At 34.5% G+C, this 20,906-nt stretch overlaps 1 protein-coding gene and 1 long non-coding RNA gene across 3 annotated transcripts in view; one reads left to right on the forward strand and one right to left on the reverse strand.

The window, feature by feature from the left end:
* LOC134854554 (uncharacterized) overlaps window positions 1-20,906 on the reverse strand; it is a 245,060-nt gene that overhangs the window by 103,846 nt on the left and 120,308 nt on the right. The gene's annotated exons all lie outside the window — the stretch shown is intronic.
* On the forward strand, window positions 10,033-12,211 carry LOC134854578 (uncharacterized). The gene is made up of 3 exons (XR_010164413.1): window positions 10,033-10,513; window positions 11,475-11,659; window positions 12,000-12,211. It is a non-coding gene; the product is annotated as an uncharacterized LOC134854578 (long non-coding RNA).

Here is a 20,906-nt window from a genome sequence, read left to right on the forward strand (position 1 = left end):
GCTGGGAAACACGGTAAAACTATTCAAGATGTATTCTACTTGAGTCTCGGGAAGTTCACACAATTGCCCAACGGCTTCGGTCTTGAGCCTTGAGAAGTCCAAACATCTGCCCATCGGTTTGGGTCATGAGTTTTGACAAACTCAAACAACTGGCCAACGGCTTTTGTCTTAAGCCTTGGGAAGTCCAAACAACTGCCAATCGGTTTGGGTCTTGAGCCTTGGGAAGTTCAAAGAACTGCCCAACACTTTCGGTATTGGGAAGTTTGAACTACTGTCCAACGGTTTCAGTCTTGAGACATGGAAGTTCAAACAGCTGCCCAACTGTTTCGGTCTTGAGTCTTGGGTAGTTCAACCAACTGCTAAACGCTCGTGCTCTCGGGAAATTCAAACAATTGCCCAACACATTTGGACTTGAGTAGTTCAAACTACTGCCCAACGGTTTCTGTCTTGAATCTTGGGAAGTTAACATAACTGCCCAACGGCTTTGGTTTTGAGTCTTGCGAAGTCCAAATAACTGCCCAACGTTTTCGGTCTTGAGCGTCGTGAAGTTCAAACATATCCCAGCGGTTGCAATCTGGAACATTGGGAAGTGCAAACAACTGCCAAACGGCTTTGGAGTCGGGTCATGAGAAGTTTCAACTAATGCCCAACACTCGTTGTTTTGGGAAACTAAACAACTGTCCAATACTTTTGGTCCTGAGAAAAATAAAACAACTGCCTAACGTTATTGGTCTTGAATTTTGGTAACTTAAACCAATTGCCCAACGGCTTCGGTCTCGAGTTCTTGGAAGTTTATATAACTGCACCAAGGTTCATTTTTTAGCTTCAAAGCCGTTGAGATTTTTTGAATTGAACAATATAGTTGAAGTTAACATGAAACCAAATTTAAAATATTCAATACCTGGTCGACGAAGACACAGATATCATTGACTTACTCCCTAAAAGAGAGTCAAGTATCTGATAAATTAAACTTAAATAAGAGTTGTAAGTGTACATAGGTCACTAAAACTGATCGGTATAAATATTTGAACAGGGATACAAAGTTAGTAGAAAAAAACTTGTGACTTGACGATTGGATAGAAAGAAGAAGACTAAAGTTTCATTAGTTGAAAAAAAACAAATTTAAGTGATTCAACAATAAAATCGTTCATCCTGACTCGACAAAACATACCAGCAACACAGACAACTAAATTAAAAAACTTGAACGTTTCAGTAAGCATGGTGATGACTATGAGGACCAAGGAAACGATCAAGAACGAGGAAAAAGAGATTACTGGAGATATTCTTGAACAAGAAGGAACGGAGGCTCCAATGCAAGAGATCGACTTTTAGACACTGGAACACAGTATGAACGAGGATGGTAACAAAGTAAAAGAGTCGACACCGATGCCAGATACAAAAACATTAAGCATTTCCGCGATAAATGTTGACATCCAAATGAACGGCAACACACTAGAAAAAATGAAAGATTACTCTCAAACCAACAAAAGACCTTGAAGAAAATGAAAGGAAGCTTCAAGACAGTAGTCACCATGACGAATAAAGCAAAGGAAGGAAGCGACTATAACAGCAGACAAAACGGAACCTCACGAAGATAGCACAAACAAAATGGAAGGACAGCAAGCCGCGCATCTCATAATCACTGGATGATCCGGCCACCAGAAAACAGTTCATTTGGCGGACTTAATTCTTAAGACAGAGAAGAGTTGAAAAGAGAAATAAGGTACAACAAAAACAACAAAGGACTAACTAATAAACAGATTGTAGCAAGAGCAGCAAATGAGGGGATGACACAACTACTGGAGAAGCTGGAAGAGACTAACAAAGAAGAGAGAGAAAAGTCAAAAAAGATATGGATGAAAAAAACGCTACGAGAAGGTAAGCGGCCAAATCGGGAGTCTAGAGTCGAGGATGGAGAACATTAGCACAGATCATGCAGAGAGCTCGTGTGCAATACAAAAATTTGGATACATTCCTATAAGACTCGATCACCATTGTGGAGTGATATACAATATTGGGGCGTTTTCAATTGTGGTTCGAACGCCATAAAAAATCAAAGACAAGAAAAAAACCGCTTTGAAGATTTTGATTTTCAGTCTAATTTCGAGCAAATAAAGCGAGCAAGCAGGAGTATGGTCAAAACGTTCTGTGCTACTTGCGCACAGCAACCACCTTTCACAAAATTGGTTACTTTTTTTTCTCTGTTTCAGTTGACGTATAAACAATGCTGATTTAAATTACCCGGATAAAATGCACAATTATTAAAATCAAAAACGCGTTTTTCTAAAATTTGGCTCGGTCTCAAAAAACTGATAAAGACGAAACTTGCTTAAAATTATAATAGGAGTAATATGAGGTATTATTTCGCGAAAATCGTGCCCAAAATTGTACACCAAAACATGAAGAAAACAAGTTCAACAATTTTTTTGTGAAAACCTCATACGTTTTTTTTTGAGAGAGTGGTGTATTGATAAGTTTGACATACTGTTACTAGTAAGTTAGGTGATTTTGAGACAAGGTATATCGCGCATTAAACATAGCAGATGGTATTAGATCGAAGATTTGGAATACTTGGTACTTCACAAAATGTACCCAAACATTTATATGCCAACACAATTTTGGAATTTTAATGGAGGCACAGGGCTCAAATCATGATGACAATAGTGTCATTAACACATGGGGACAATGGTGTCATACCACATGGGGGGACAACCCTCCACAATTCCAGAGTAAAAATGCTTTCTACTGTTAATCAGTATTCAACACTCGAATGCCAGCGAGCTTATTAGTTTTGTTGCGTGAGTTTCAGAACGCCAATTGAGTACGGATTCTTTTCCTACTTTAGACGAACGCATAGTTCGTACTTTTGCCGGATGAATTTTTTCATGCAGACTTATCTTCAAAAAAATTTCTCTCGGGGATATATTCCTTAAACTGCGTGGGTCTCGAAAAGTTCACAAACCCACCACTGTTTAAACCTAACACGGTTTTCTCAATACTTATTACAAATAAAAATTGTTTTTTTTTTATCATTGAAAACCATTGAAAATGTGAAGGAACTTTGTAAACAGGTGTGTTGATTTTTTTCTATTTGTTTGCCACGCAAATCAGGTAAAGCAAACTATTATTGGACATATTTGAATGATATATCAAATTGACGCCCGTTCAATCGTGATTTGAACAGCAATAAAAAATTTCAAAAAAGAGAATGATCGTGCGAAGTATTTGACTTGTAGTATAATTTTGAGCAAATGAAGCAAGCGAGCGGGAATAAAATAGGCTTTTCATAGAAAAAAGATAAGACGATAAAAAACTACTCAAGCCCTGAAAATTTAAATTGACTCTTGTTAGTTTAGTTATTGAACTTTTTCAAGGCGTTTTGCAAATAAAAAAAAACATAAAAATTTTTTTTTAGTTTTGGAAACATTTTTAAAATTTGTACAATTTTCTTGTTTTTCCAGTCGTTTTTGAAATAAAGGCGTTGTTCATTTCGCTAATATCAGTAACAGTCCGACTATGTCTAAGCTTCAGGCTTTTGGTCAACTTTATTTTCAAACTGCTAGAAAAAACGACATAAAAGATTCTTTTTATTTTGTTTTTCAAGATTATGGTCGTGAAATACTGTGCTTCAATTTGTACTGTTTCATTTATTGCAAAAACTGTGCTGAAAACAAAACTTGCTTACTTTTTAGCAGAACTATTATGGGGTAATTAATGTTTTGAAAATCGGGCCCAAAATTTTACCCTAAAGAAAGATTTATCTGGCTTTTTTAGTCAATCAAAAACTAAGCTGAAAATACTGAGTCAATTAGGTAATTAAAGATTGGTAATAACTTTTTATGTCTAAACAAAAAATTTTTAAACGGTTATTATCACAAACTTGGTACTTTGGGTAGTGAAATTGATATTTTTGTCAATCAAACAAAAATAAAATCTTACGTTTTCTCTTTATAGAGACTATACTCTTTTCAAATTTGTGTGGCTCTATAAGAAGATTACTTTGATGTAACTTGCCCATATTTGACTCACTACTTGCAACAGTATCTTCTGATTGCTCTAAAAAACAAAAACTAAACCTTTTTTGGGTAAAACTTTGAGCAAAAATTCCTAAAAATAAGTACACCATTTTCGTTTTGCTAAAAATCTAAGCAGTTTTTGTTTCCATCCTTTTTTGTCTATCACCAACTCAATTTGAGAACAACTCGTTTTAAATTTAAAGTTTTGTGCTTTTCGTCCGGATAATTTAAATCAGCACTGTGAAAAAAGGCTGTTCAAATTTTTATCGAATACAAATTATTTCTTTACTAGTTGGGCTATTCTTTCCAAATTATCAACATGCTCATGTTGGGTCTTTTCGTTCATCCCCCCGTCTTTTCATTTATTTCTTTTCTGGTTGAGCTATTCTTCCCAAAATATCAATAAGCACATTTTGGGTCTTTTCGTTTAATCAACCCCCCTTAGATGTAAAAACGAAATCAACATTTTTGTGGTAAATTGGGATTGATTTTAATAAGCAGTGCTGGCTATCAATATGTGCCAGGTCGAAATAGATAAATTTTTGTTCCGACTTTCGTAACGAAATTATCGGAATATTTGAGCTCGGGTGGATTTTTTGTTTCTTCTGACAAATTTTGGCTTTTAACTTGCCATTTTTGACGGAATTTTTTATTATCGTTCGTAGGCTATTGTCCTGAGATTAAATTTGAAAATTTATTTCACCTGTAATCATTTCGTGAAGTTGTGGGGGTTTAAAAATTGCCAGTTTGGCCAATTTGGGACAATTAACTCGCGATATATTTCGCGCTATTAACGCGTAAGCGAGATTTAATCCGTCTTAGTAATCGTTCCAAATTGGCTCAAGGAAGCTTATATGCTTCAATTGATTTGATAATGGGAGCAAAATCTATCATTTTGTACTTAATATGACGTGTGAAGGATGTTTTCACAAAAAATTTCAATTTTTTTTAATTTTTTTTAATTTTGTTTTATAACATTTAAAATTTTCACGTTATTACTGCTCCGTAGACCTTAAATTGCAGTCGGAACATTCAAGGCTTCGCCCTGATACGAATAGTCTTGTATCTAATTTAGTCTCTTATAGATTATTTTATCTGTGTTTTTTTGTCGTTTCTTTCATTCAAACTCTTACAAAAAAGAGGGTTATAACCAAAAACAGCCCCAAGATTTTGAAGTGTCAATGGCTGCTTTTTAATAAACAAAAATGTTTAGCATTTCTAAACTCTTGGTTCGGATTTTTTGATTAACTGTTACATGATCACTAACTATGGCTATCGTTCTTTATGTTGGTTTCGATTTTCGATAAAGTTGACTTGGATGAAATATAATAGTTTTCAATTGGATAACTTATTCGATTGGATTTAATGGTTGAGCTCTGTAAAAGAAGGCAACAGGTCGATTGGACTTCATACGAGAGGGACGGGGCGTTCAACAGTGCCGAAGTACAACAGTAACGAAACTAAAAATAATTTCAACAGTTCCAAAATTTGAGGATATTTCAAAAGTTTGAGTTCTGTTTGCAAATTGATGGCAGTTTTGCATGAATGCTCTGCTATTTTGTTTTGAAGCGAAACCGAGAACAAAAATTCACAATTCGCTGAATTAATTGTTTGTTCAGAAAAATTTATAACAACGCACTTGGAAAAAATTCGTTTGTTTAACAAGCGGCATCAATTAAAAAATGGACATTTTTGGCTTTTAAACTTCCGTCTATTTGAATTAATGTTTTTCTCAGTGACTTAGGGATAGAAAAAACAGTATTCAAAATAATTTCCGGCACTGTTAAACAGCATTTTACTTTTCGGCACTGTTGTATCGCCCGGTTTAAACGCATTTTCGAAAGAGCGGGAAATTATTGACGCTAATTAACAAAGAAAATCACTCGGTGCAATCCCTCAAATACGAAGGACCAAATGCCGAATTGGAACAAGTTTTTTTATTTCAAGGGTTTCGTTACAAAAAGATGCAAAATATCGCTTAATTTATTTTTTTTTGATTGAATGGCAATTGATTTTTTAAAAAATCTATTTTCGGCTAATTTTGTTTTCTGTCTTTTGCTCACAAGTTTTTCGCCCATTTTTTTTCGCGCATGAGAATAGCTCCAAAATCACTCCAGTTTTGGCGCCAAATTGTCTGGACTTGCAAATTTAACTTTTAATTTAACGCCAAAAAGCCTAAATTCCAAAGTTTCTTGCTCCAAATCTTAAAGTGTCACATGAGACTGTAAACATTCGCCATTTAATTTAGGATTGCCGCACTTAATATGTTCAGTTTGTTCAAATTTTCGACAATCTTGAACTATTTTTTTTATCTGTGCTATTGTACTGCCTCGGAGGGACTTCAAATAGAACTTTGAGCTTTTTCAGGTAATTCCAACACACATCGGCTTGATTTCATTTCATTTAGAGTACTTTTTTATGTGCCAAACTGCCGGAACCAGAATTTTTTGAAAGAAGTACATAAATTCAGATGTTGAAGAGGAAATCCACCAGTTACGCTGAAACAGTCACAGCCGACGTCGTGTACAAATAGATATCCAGTGAAGCATTGGTTTTCACATTCAATTCTAGATCTGAAATAGACTATGATATCTAAAAGTAACGCTTGGATGCATTTGGCATAGACTACTTGAGGTTTTTTCAGGTCTGAAATTTCTGTTTTTTAGATCGAAAAAAAATTCGAAGAATTTTTTTCCAATACGAGGCCAAACTGTGCTCTGGATAGGCGCTCAATTTTGTGTCTGTATGTTCCCGGATTCCAGAGACAATTCTTTAAACAAGTTAAATTTTTGTCGGAACGATCAAAGAAATTGAAAGAACAAAAAAAGAACAAAGGGAGCGTCCTTGTTGCGGAATCCGCTTACATTTCGCAAAAAGCACAGTTTGGCCTCGCAATGTTTGTTTTTTTTGTTAATCCTGATACAGATTTGGCAAAAAAAAAATCAGACAAAACCTCTCATTTTATAAATTTATGATTTTTTTCGTTAATTTTTCATAATTTTTGGTAGTTTTTTAAACAATCTAACTTGAGCGGGACAATCAAAAATCAATGCAGAGTACTTTTCTTGATCTTAAAAAGCCTTCGACACGGTCAATTAGGTACAACTTCTGGAAAACTGTTGCTCTTATGGATTGAGTGGTTTCATCTTTTTACGTCCTACAACAGGACACAATTTACGTATCTTAGTTAATAATAAAACAATGAATTTCAAAAAAGAAAGTATACAGTTTTTTCGAAGCGAGAATGAATCACGTATCTTAGTTAATAACAAAACAATGAATTTCAAAAAAGAAAGTATTCAGTTTTTTCGAAGCGAGAATGAATCAAGTGACATTGGAAACGGAAATTAATTTAGGTACTTAGGAATAGCAGTAGACAATGATTTGATTTTTTTTACTTTAAATGAATTTATTTTGACAAAATGTTTCTATTCTCAGGAAAAAATGGATTACTTTTTCCGATTGATTGCTATTGAATAAGAAAAGTTTTAAGCAAGAAACAGCTGAGACATGTTGTGCAAATTGCTATTCATTATGGAGTTTTAATGTATGGTATTTGAAACAAAAGTATATGAAACAACTGGATAATGATCTCAGTAAACTATGCATAATAGTTTTTTAAACGTAATTTAGACTCAAAAAGATCAGCACAGGAAGCTCACAAATTGTATCCATCTACTGAACTTCATGTTTATGAAGTTTTTAAAACAATAGAAAAAAATTCTAAAAGGCCCAGTAGACACTTTACGCAACGTAATAACTAAAGAAGACTCAAGATGCATATCACAACAAACAGTGAACTCATTTTTTTAAATGACAGTGCAAAATACGAAACAAAAAAATTACTGCATATAAGGGTGCATAGACATTTGTGTCCTTGACAAAACAGTCTGAAATTATAAAAATTGTACCAGACATTTAAGTCCCAGACAAAATTGTTCGAAACTGTTTTGCGAATTTTTTTTGAATTGACCTTGTGATCTTTAATGCTTTGTTCTTTTGAGGTTGTTTGATTGTACTTTAATTAGATTCTATGCGTATCAATTAGCCATAGAACAGTTGAAATGAGACAAAACTTTCAAGAACAATTTGAAATTTTAAAGCGCATTTGGCCGTGCGATGAAGTCATAAGTTTCAAGGTCAAAAGGTGAAAAGGTCTGAAGTTCAAATCTCGGGTCCGCAAAAACCTTTCGTAATTTAGTCAATATTTGAAATTAAAAAACCCAAAATTGGATAAGCTAGGGAAAAGTTGAAATGGGTTGACTTGATTGAGCCAAAAGGGAAGAGGATGGGAAAAGCTTGATTACATTGATCATTTTGCCATTATCAAAACGGGTCTAGCTCAATTTTGAAATATTCTGAGAAAAAGTTCAACTTAGAAAAATTTATTAAAAATTATTGTTTCGCAATATCAACTTTGGAAAATAAATTGACTTTGAAATATAGTTTGATGTTGTTGCTGCACCCTTTTAGGAAACTAAAAGTTTACTTGGGTCGTAGGCCGCAACTAATTCGGAAAGGTTTTTGTCAAGTTTGACATAAAGAGGTTTTTTATAACGTGACACTCTTTTCCCGGCACACATTTTTTCGATCAAGATTTCAGCGTTTTTCTGTTCGTGTTGAAATTTTTCTATGAGTTTGGGAAATAATGGGTGCGAAATTGAGGTGTCTGTTAGAATCCGATGTTTGAAGTATGCGTATGCATCATAAACTAGCATTCCGTTGTTTTTATTTGTCACAAGAGTTTCCATTGTCAACACGAACTCGAGATCAATAACAATGAAATTATGATCTCTCGTGTCTACGTTTGGCAGCACTATCGATCAAGCGATAATTGTGTAGGTATGTGTAAATGAGTTGAGTCCTGTCTTAATTTTGTCTCTGATATGCTGCGCAAAGTAATTTCTGGTCTAATTGCTCAGTTGCGTGGCCTCATCGATTTAATCCTTCCTATTGAGAGCTTATCAAATTAATCCTGTCATTAACTAGTGTGGCAACAGCCCAGACAATTTTGGGAAAATTTTGTCTGGGAACCAAATGTCTTAGACACTTTTTGCATTTTGGACTGTTTTTGGCGGGACATAAATGTCTGGGACACAAATGTCCCGACTCGCATATAAGAATAAGAAAACTGCTCAGTTACATCTTTAGTTTTGGAAAAACGATTAGTTTTTTCAGAAAATTTTCAAACAGCCGCAAAAAAAGAAGAAACAAATTTATAGATAGCTTCATCTTCAGCAATGAAGATCTATTGAACAAAATAACCAGCTAGGAAAATTAATATAACATCTCAATCTCAACAGGTTAACTTTCATATTTCCTCTGCTTTTCTTCTTTTATAATGAAGCTCGCACCCTTGATGTTTTCTGCTTTTATTTCAATACCGGCGAAATCGGAGTTCGGAAATTGAGAAAAACTTCTAATTTTTTTCTGCTCAGGGAAGTCTGAAAATAGACCAAAGGGTTTCATGACTATTTCTCTGACCAATATGTAAAGGATGTGATTCGAGTTCTACAACAATCATTTCTGGTATACTAGCCTGAAACAAATATATTAGAATTGTTATTTGTTTAACTTTTTCTGCCTGTCTCTACTTTTCTCAACTCTTTGTGGTTAGCACGCACTGAACTTCTTTCAAACGGTACTTGAGCTCGACTGGAGAGCACATCTGCTTTTTTCGTCTTATGCTATTCTTAAGCCAACTTTTGATGACTGTGCAAAACTGATTTCAATATCAATTGAAAATCCGAAAAACGTATTAAAATTTTAAAAATTCATTTGTAATGAGAGAATAATATTCTTAAATTTGTAATACTCTTTTTGCATCAGTTGACAAAAAGGTTAAATTTGGTCTTTGTGAGCCAGAAACAATATCAATTATATTTTCACACTCGATCCAGTGCTTGACCGCTACATATTTAAACTCAGCTGTCTCAGCTTCATTATCAATTAATCAAACTCTTCAAATGCTTGAATTGATTTGGTAAATCAACTTTGAGCTTTTCAATTAAAATACTTTATCGTCGCATTTGAAGAAATTTCATAAACTGATTTCAATAGTAAATAAAATTGCAGAAAAACGCTTTAATGTTTTTAACTACATTTGTAATCACCGAATAATTTTCTGAAACTTGTAGTACTGTTTTGCATCATTTGAAAAAAAATCTTAATTTTGGTTTTTGTTAACATTCTCAGCTATACCATATGTTACACGTGCTCCTTGACCAATGCATGTTTAAACGCGGCTGTCTAAGCTTCCTTATAAATTATTAAAACTCTTCAAAGCTTGAACCGAAATCGGAAACCAATTTTAACTTTACGGAAGTTAATTTTTTTTTAATTAAAACACTTTATCGTCGCATTTGAAGAGATTTCATGACCAGGCTAAAGACTGAAAATGCAAAGTTCTTTTTTGCTGGTGCGGCAATTTCTACGTTTCTGTTTCTGATTTGCAGTCGCTGGATAATTGCGCATGAAAATCCAGTAATTATAAACAGGTTAGTCTTTACTGTTTTGCACCGTATTTCAAATTTTATCGGAGCTTTTTTGCCGTTTTTTTAAATTCATGAAATGTTCTCTTCTCTTGTTTCAGAAAATTGGTTTAAATTAAGGTATTGATAGTTCCATGAAGAAATCCATGCAGCTTAAAGTTTTGTCTAATTGTTTGAATGAGAGGCAGGGGCGAATCTATGATTTTCTCGAGGGGGGTGGCGGATTTTCAAACAATTTTCGAAAATTTTGTCGATCTTTTTTTTAGGTCGACCGAATTGATCTTTCTAGCTCTTCCTAAGCACAGTTTAGTCCCTGTTTTGGCCAAATTTTCTGCGCCGTATTTTTGAAAAACAGTCCAAAAAAGGCGTTTTTAGTCACTTTTTGGGAAATGTTGACCAAAAAATTGCGTTTTTTCGGCGCGCGCTCCCCCTCAAAATTAGTATATATTGGCGCGCCAAAGGCGCCTTTTAAATAACTTTAGGGTCGGTCGGCCAAAAGTGGATTTCTTAAACAGTACCAAAAGGGGACCCTTGGGGTCGGCAGGGGGTCGAATCCCTGAGGAAAAGACGCCGTCCACCCCCCCCCCCCCGCCCGCCCTAAATCCGCCCCTGATGTGAGGCAACAATTCCAAAAAAACTCCAGTGTAAAAAAGGGTTTTGGCATTTTGAATAAATTAAAGGACCAGAACAAAAGCTGTTCTGTTCATAGCTTTTTGGCGGAAAAGCGCATTTGCAACCTGGTTTAAATTATACGAGTTCTTGTAAGTTCAGCTTATGCGCGTTTTCCCCCACTCAAATTTTGATTAAATTAGTACGACCAAAGCGAATATGGTAAAACCTTGATCATAATTCAAAATTTGGATGCTATAAAAATTAACCAATTTTCGACTTACAAAGAAAAATTTGAAGCAAAGTTTAGTATCATTTCGGGGGCTGTTGAAAAATTTACATATTTAAGTTATTTTAGCTCGTATTCATCAACGCCTATTTCGAAGCCAGTAACCGAAAATGAAATCCAAGTTGAGTGCAAAGTACTCAGAGATGATGAGGAAGGATTACGAAGAGCGATTGAGTCTTGCAATCAGGTAGTTTCGAACCTCAAACGACAACAATATGTGTGCATCAATGGGCCCAATAGTCACATTTGCAAAAGTTGGTGTTTTCGCTCATGATATCTAATATTTGAGAGCATAGATTTCAGTTTAACTTCAATTTTTAATAAAATTAGATACTTCAGGAGGATTTGCTATTGGAATCCACTTATAAAAATCGACATACCTTTTTTAAATAGTTTGTCAAAAATTTGGAGCATGCATGATTTCCGATTTGGTTAATGTTAGACATTTTGTTGCGAAAAGGATGATAAACCTGGGAAGCTAAAATTCTTCGATTACTTTTTCTATAGAAAATTGGTAAGAAAATGATGAATTTTATTCTTACAGATAAAAAATTTTAGTTATCTGATGCATGAATGAAAACATTTCAACCGAAGTGGTGAACAACTACGTGGAAAACGGGAAAGAAAATGACGGATCATTGTGTCAATTAATGAACAATTTGGGGTCAGACAAGTGTGCTCTGTACAATTACCCAGACTATTATGACTTATTTCTAAAACCAATCAAAAACCGTCATCTGAAATTTTTGGAAATTGGACTGGGATCTCAAACAGGGCCCTACAAATCGCAAATGAACAAAACATATTTAAAGGGCAGTTTTCCAGTTTAAAAAACACTTCGAAAGTCTTCACTTTGAAAACACTTTGAACTCACTTCAGCGAAGTTTTTGTTTGCTGATAAGAAAAAAATTTACAAAAAGTAGCTATAGCAGCAAACATTTTCCAATAGCTCTTTTACACAACAGTTACAAAACCAATTTTAGAAATTGCGAAAACAGTTTATAGCATATAAAAACAACGTTGTAAATTTGTTTTTACAAGTTAATGTTTAAGATGAAAATGATTGTTAAAAAGTTGGATCTAAAAAGATTCGCGAAAATTGTTTTGTTTTGTTTTTCTGAAGTTAGAAAAGTAATCATAAGTCAATTTGCTTCATTTTTTCTTTTAAAAAACTGTAGACAATCTGCCTTCGAACTGGAAAATAACCCATAACAGTTGTCCAATTTACACGTTGGCGGCTCCACCAGAGCTTGGCGAGATTACTTCAAATACTCGTCAATTTTTGGAGCAGATATCAACCCGAAGAGTTTATTCCAAGAAGAACGTATAAAAACTTTTGTGGTGAATATTTCTGACAAGGAGAGCACGCGGCGAATGTTTGATCACGTTGGAAACGTGAATATTTTTGTTGACGACTCCTTGCACCAGCCTCGAGCACAGGAAAGTTTGCTAAATGTAGCTTACGATTACGTTCGGCCAGGCGGCTTCTATTTCGTAGAGGACGTCAAACCAGAAGACGCGTGCAATCATTATATGCGGTAGGAAACAAACTGTGACTAGGATGCAATTAAAAAATTTGGTCGAATTATTAATTTTGTCAAAAATTTGGCTCTTTTCCGGTTCTCTCCTTTCAAAATACCGAGTTTTATGTTTGTTTTATGTGTTATTATGGCTAAATGCGTGATGTTACGCTGTAAAATATGAAGAACAAATCTGTTCCCAGTTGTCGATTTTTTCACCACGCCAAATTTCATTGCATTATTTGAATTTGAATTTGAAGGGGGGACTGGAAAAGAGCCGAAACTTTTTGTAAGTTTTAAGCTTTTTAAATGTTTCAGGTCTTATGCGAAACGAGGAATCCGCGAGTTTGCCTTCATGCGCGATGCACACTCGACAACACTTTTCACCTGGGGCTTGATGGTGTTCCGAAAACCACTAGACCAGAGTAAAATGTGTTGAAAATCAGCAGAATCATCTTATGTACATAACTATACGTATAATCTTAGCTTCCAGAACTTGAATTTAAAAAATCACAATAAAGTTTTGGTACGTTTGAATGCACCAATTGAAATTTTAGTTACATTTTGTGTATTTTTTATTTATTGAATTTTGAAGTATTTTTTAATAAAAGACATTATTGCTCATGCACGAAATTTCTGTTGTTTATAAGAGTTGTAGTTTTTCACGAATAAAAGGACAGATCGAGCTTAGTAGATACCAGGGGCGGATTTGGGGGGGGGGGGGGGAGGGGCGGATTTCGCAAAATTGTGATTCTTCAGTTTTCTGAAGTCAAACATTGACACATAAACTTAACTGAAAAAAAAAAACGTTTTCAATTTACTCATCTTTGCTAATAGGCAGAAAAATCGAAGCATAAGTTGAGCACCGTGAAAAGAAAAATTGATGGATTATGTAGCTTTAAAACATCTTATTTTCTGAAGCAAATGTTCAAAGCCAATGTTCTAGACACTGTGAAAACTTTTCGAAGAATTGCGTCTGAAAAGTGTTCATATATGGCTCGATCAATCTCATTTTGCGCGAAAAAAAATTTAAAAAAAAACATTAACAAATCGGAAATTAAACTGAACAAAAAAAACTCTGTGTTCGAAACAGCAAAAAAGTACAGAAAATTGAGAATAAATTTGGCTGAGTTGTAGAGAGAACTGTTATTTGAAAAACGTCACTAAGGAAGCTTAACTCAAGAGTGAAAAATAAGGTGATTGTTCTTTTTGAGTTATGACCGATGTGGTTAACTCATAGAGTAATTTCGGATGCTCGTCACCTTATCTTATTTTCGGCCGGATATATTCGTGCAACTTCTTAGTCTAATACCGATCCTAATCTTACTCTTATATCTACTAGTCTCAGGGTGTTTAACTAGTCTCTGCTAGGCTCAATAGATCTAGAGTATACTGGCTTATTGCAACTGCTGAAGTTCTCTTGGAAAGGCAACTAATTTCTAAGTTAAATTCAAATCTATCTGGTGCTGAAATTACAAGTAATTTCAGCACTTACAAATAAGTGGGTTGTTAGTTAGATGGATTATGATTGGTTAATATTAATTATTTTACAGTGGTAAAAAATCTAATTTATCCAATAATAAAATGTAGTTTAGATCAAGTTCCACCCATCCGGGGTTTACAGAGTTTTTTAGAACTATCTTTCTTCTCTGCAATTTGAAGGATGGATGATGAACGTTGGTATTTGGCGAAAATCATTTTCTTATCCGGTTCCTCTTGAAGAAGAACGTTCCAGGACGCTGGAATTATGGACAGGAAATTATTTCTTCGTCATTCGACAATGACTGTGATCCCCAATGAAATCAATCCGATTTCAAAATGGTTTGCTATGTCAGTTTTTTCTGTATTAGTAGAGAACTGTTTTGTGTGCAGCCTCGTCTGGGAATGGCGTGAAGATCGTGTGTGGAAGGGATGCCTTGTAACTCGGATCTGTACGTATACTTGAACATCGAGGTGGTCATTGTTCTAGTTCAATGAAGTCCTTTTCTACGAAGTCAAGTCGTACTCTAAATCCTTTGAGTTGTGATTGTGGACGGCATGTCGGTTGTATTTAGCCATTCTTTTGTTCGAGTGTGATGAAATCATCTGGTCTTTGGATGTTCGTCTTTGTTGTTGTGTATGATCTATATACTGCAAAGTATGATTTACATTTTATAAAATTATGTTAATTCGGTTTTTTAATCATGAATTTAGTTAGTCGTTTTCACAAAAGCGTTTTGTTTTAGTTTGGTTATTTCGAAGAGTTACTCACCCATGAGTACCTCCTATTAAAAATAGAAGTGTGGTCACAAAGCGTGGATGTAGCGCGGTGGGTTAGGCCGGCTATAGAGCAGGCTCAGGACGTCCTCTCTGGTGGGTTAGGCCAGGAGTGGGAGTATGATTTTATGCTGATTCTTTGAGAGGTCCTGTTATGTGATAACGTTTTATGTTGGGTTTATGTTGGTCTTTTCTTATGTTTCTTTGGTTGTGTCCTTTTTTCAAAAATCAAATTGTTTTTGGTATGGGTTTGTGTTGCGACTTTTTTGTGTTTTATTATTTCTTTCTTAGACTTTATAATAGTCTTCAAAATAATAAATTATCCAGTTTTAAACTGATTTAATCCGGTTTGGGTACCGTTGGTTTTCTTTTCTTAGTCATGCTGTTATTTTATGATTTGTGGTGTTTAGTAAGCTGCGTTGGTTAGTTTGGTTTAGTGTATAATTCCTTTCCAATCGGGTTAAATGAAAGTTTGAAACTTGTTATCGAGTTGTTGATAGTGAAAGCTTGAAACTTAAAATCATTATTTAAACAATTCTTCGTGGGCGAGCTGTGCGAGTTTGGATAGAATTCTTGTGCGAATGAATGAAAATATTGAAAAAGTTAGTACTGTTTTCTCATTTTATCAATTTATTGCATAGAATTTGAATTTTACTGCGTTTTTGGCGAATTTTAAAATTACAAAGTTGCATCGTAACTAAGTTTACTGCTTCATGGGGAAATAAATTATAAATTAAATTACTACATTATTTAGTGCTAGAAATTAATGAGTTTTAAGATAATTGAACAAGTTTGTGTTTTTCTTTTTCTTTTCTGTTTTGTAGATGCTAGTGGTGTGAAGACTAGAAATATAAATCAAACATTTTTAGAAAATGGTTAGTACTAATTTAAATTTAGTTAAAAGTATTTCAAATCATACTTACCTTAATCTTCTGGGAAAAAGCCGTGGGGGAAGATGTCGTGAATCATATCTGATGTTGTTAGTAATTTGGCTAGTATGCGTATGATGTTTTTAGTTTGTAGCAGTGGCCAAAGCAATTGAAGTGTTTAAATGGTGTTTAGTTCTTCGGTGCCTACTGCAAACTCGTAAGGTGTACTTTGGATGAGGTTATATATTTTTTGATTATATTTAGTAGTGTGAATGAATTCTAATATGGGTATTTCAATAGGCTGGATAAATTCATGCGGGATAAGGAAAGGTCTGGATTCTTCGGCATTGAAAATCTTTGTGATGGGACAGAATATATACATTTGGGTAACTGGGTCATAGTTGCGGAGGATGCCGTGGAGGTTAGTATCTTTAATGCAATATGTAAAATTAGGGGAAAATGGTGACAAGTACTTTGAGTTAAGAAACTGAAAACGATGGTGAGGTTGTCTTAATGGGGTGTGTAAATCAAAATGATTTTGTATGAAACGATAGTATGTATATGTGTGCGTTTGTTTAGTGCGTAACATAATATCGTGGGAACAGTGCAAATCGCGTTCCTGTGGTGAAAGAAAGTGAAAGGTTAGTGAAAATAACTGAAATTTATCATAGAAGCTCTCGTATGCTTGAATATCAGCTAGTGATTCTGAAATAATGTGGTCATTCTTTCTATCAAAAATATTAAGTGTGAATACGTATGATGTTTTGATGAAAAATTTTTCTGTTAGTTGCGGGTTTGCGAAGCAGTCTTCATCTAAAAATTGATCCCGATTAGGGCGGATGATATTATGATCGTAGTATTCTATTGCAAATTCGTTAGCTCGGGGTGCAGTGAATGTTTTTAGTAATTTTTTATATGCAACGTAAGTAAATTGTCGAGGTGATAGTGTTGTGGTGAGTCTATATAACATGTGTTTGTTCTTTTCTATCCTGTCATGAGTATTAGCTAGTGGTAGGCAAAGGGGGTTAGTCAAAATATAATAAGCTGTCCAATGAAGTGTTGGCATTAAAACGTGTTCATCGACAAAATTGCGTGTGTCGTTAGTATTATTAGGTGTATTTAATGTATATTGCGGAAATGAGGGTAAGGTGATTTCAAGAAAATTTTTTGTGTTGGTGTGTTGCGGGAGATTAATATATTCGCGGGCTGTTCCGGGTTTGCTTGGGAATGGGTGATTTGGAAATTTTCGTTTAAAAGTGCGATAAGCTCGGTGAGTGCTAGTAGATGTTTCGGTGGATGTGGATGATTGTGCCAATGATGGAGTGTAAGCTGAGGAGGGTGTGGGGGTAGATGGATTTGAGGATGTTTTTGTGGATGATAGTTGATGTATTGTGAGGGTGTTGGGGTATATTAATTGTTGTTGTAAAGTAATAAAATTATCGAGCTCCTGGGAAATTTGGGGGGGGGGGGTATCTGGGGAATTATTATATGATCTGTTGGAATGAAGTGGAGAATAGGTTGGGGTCACTTGGGAAGCATATGAAGGAGTGGAAATGGATGGGAGTGGATAATTTGATGGGATTGGTTGAAAAGGGGGTTTTGAAAAAACTGAGGAGTTGGTCTGGGTATAGGTAGAGGGAGATGGTTCGGAGTCTGCAAATTCGTCGGGGGTTTCTACATTAGAGTTATTAAATTGTGAGATAGAATGTAAAACTGAAATATCTGAGTTACTATCAGAATTCGTGCTTGATGATATATTAATAATCGGAAAATCGGGTGGTGGGAAAGCAAAAAGTGGGATTATTGGGATTTGAGTTTGGAGGTTGGCTGGATGGGAATTTGAGCGATGGAGGGATCCAAGTTGTCGGCTCATCGTGGGCTAAAAAAATGATTATGTTGAGACTGAAAAGTGGTGGTGTGGGGTTGTTCTATAATTTGTTCGTATGTATTATCATTTTGTGAAGGATGTGTCATTATATGTTGGATGGGACTTTGTGTTGTATTTGGTCTAGAATTTGGATTATTTGTGATTGCTAGGTTTCGGAAATTACGGGGAATTAGTGATAATGGATGATTTTGTGGTAGGGGTGGTATCTGTGGTGCAGTGGGTGTTATATCTACATTATTATGTTCTTCGTCATATGTGTTTTGTCTTGTGGATTTTTTTGCATTATATTTTTTTATTTGTGCATCTAGAAGTATTTTATTGATTGATGATGAAAAAATTCCAAAAAATCCTGCAAATAATATACGTGCTACACTTGCTTGTCAGTTAACTTGTGTGTGTATAGCGCATGTGTTATAGATTCCTTTTAATAGTGAGAAAAGAAATCCTATAAAATTAAACATGGCGTATAAGATAGTTAATTTTTCTAAGATGTAATAGGACCATCCTAGAAAAGCTAAAATTTCGTTCTTTAAGGTGACAAAACTGAAAATATTTATAGGTGAAATATCTTGTGGTCTGTAGTTTCCACCGTTTAATTATATGTAGTCTTTAATATCTTTAAAATATCCGCTATAGTCTTGTGTATAAATGTCTGCAAATCCTGCGGTTTCGGCAAATTTTCTTAAATTCTGGTCAATTGATTGTCTTTGTATTGTGTCCATTTGTGTTAATAATTCCTGAAATTGTGGTGTTCTAATGTGATGTTGGATATCAGATTTAGAATATATTCCAATTGATTGTAAATCAATATTTGGATTACGAGTAATAGCTCTGATGCTTTTGGGTAAAATTTTTTTGAGTGATTGCATTAATGTAGCGTATGGTGTAAGTAGACAGTATTTATCTTCATCAGGATTTAATTGCAGTACATTGTGGCTATTTTCTGATCCACATGGGACTGCGGTATCCCAAAAATACGTTCGTCTTGAAAGTGTATCGACAAAATGTACCTTATTTTTATAGAATATAGGAATTCTTTTTTAACAACGTTTGTCTTCAAAAACATTAAGTGGTGATACTTTTTTGGTGCAAGTATAAAACCATAAAATAATTCCTTCGTAATCTAGAAAATTTGATCTGTTTCCTGATAATAAGTATCCTTCGTAAGGTATTTTTAGTACTGCTAGTGCGAGTGATTGTAGGATTTGTGTTTTTTCCAATTCGCATAGTTGATGAAGTGTTTCTAATTCAGAAAGTGACATTTCTTGAAAAATTCTCCTAATTGTATAGTCTAACTTCATGTCTAAGTGAATATCATAATGAATATTACCAAAATAGGTGCTATTCATTAGTGATCGTTCTTGTAAACGTCATATGATCGTGCTTTTACTGTCATATGGTTTTAGTTTTCCACCAGGTTGACCTGTGCTTTTTTGAAAGTTAACTGGGATGTATGATGTTCCTTCATTTATAGGATGACTTGTGGCAAAAGGGTTAAATTTTGTTTTTCCAGTGATCATGTCGAAACCTTTTTCGTATTCGACAAGTATTTCAGAGTATTGTGTCTTATAAAGTGGATTTCTGTATTTACATGCAAATTTTGTTTCTTGATAGATTTGGAAACGTGTTAACTTATTTTCTATATCATGGATATTTCTAAAATCATTACTTTGTTTTCGGGATGGGTTTACTTGTTCGTATGGAATTGGTTCTATAAATTGTTTTTCATGAAATTTTATCATTCGAGCGTGCTTGTGTCCTTCTTGTAGGGTCACAAAAACCTTGATCATTTTTGCAAGGTAGTCTAATTCCTTGATCGATCATTGTGTTATCAGATAGATCTCGTGTGAGTTGTACTTTTTCGAGTTTCCAATCAAAGAACATTTTTTCTTGATATCCTTTTTTTGTGTCTGCTTTGCAGTTAGAGGGGTCATTTATTCCAATGTGTGGTATCCAGTGTTTATCGTGTATGTCGTAAGTTAATCTTTCGTGTGCCGTTGTATGGGTATTTTTCGTCTAATTTTATATGTCCTTGATATCGTTCAAGTTCTGCTTGATGTACAGAATCGGCAAAGACTTGGAAATTTACTCTTTTTCTGTCTGTGTTTTTATTTCTTGTGATATTCAGTCTGAGTAATTCGTTTTTACAATCATCGGGATTTAGATGTAAAAGTCGTTCTATATTACTTTGGTAAAATGACTCGTGATCAAGTCGGTTTTTATTTCCGTTGGAAAATGTTGCTGTAAACTTATATCCTGTGACTGCTGTTACTCGGGCTTTTGAATACAATGTTGCCATTACATTTGTAGTTTCTATAGCTTGTGGTTCTGTTTCGCATTGTGATACTTGATTTATTGCATATTTGTGTAGTGTTTTTTGTTCGTTTTCTTCACAATCATAATGTGTTACTAATAAATCTTGGGGTCCTATTCGAGGACAAGGATTTGTGTTTTGGTCGGAAAATATTAGAAAAAAATGTGTTGAAATGTTAATATTTTTAGAATATACATGTGTATGATAAACCTGAGTATGGGTTATAAAATGTGATGTAACCAATTGTGTTTTTTGTATATCTATCGTATTTATTCAATACTTCAGTTGTTATAAATGGTGGCGGTAGCAATTGAGCTGTTATATTTGGTGGATTTAATGGGTAGGGATGTTGAACAGTTTTGTTAAGTTTGATCGAGATTTCAAATTTTAATTGGAGACTATTTTGTTGAGGTATTTGAATATTGTGCTTACGAATATCTTCGTGGATATCTTGTCTATATTGTAGTCTGTTGAGTGCCCAACTGTGGAGTCGGTTACTATCTTGATGTTGTTCAAATAATGGTGGAAGTGCTACGAATGTATTCCAATCTAGTCGTAAAGGGATATTTGTTGATGGTTGTTCCCGATATCTAGCGTCGAGGTTATTTGGAAAATTTAAAGGGAAAAGTGTTGGTGAAATTTGACTTAATGATG

This window comes from Symsagittifera roscoffensis, chromosome 9 (genome assembly GCF_963678635.1).
Source record: "Symsagittifera roscoffensis chromosome 9, txSymRosc1.1, whole genome shotgun sequence".
Classification (NCBI taxonomy): domain Eukaryota; kingdom Metazoa; phylum Xenacoelomorpha; order Acoela; family Convolutidae; genus Symsagittifera; species Symsagittifera roscoffensis.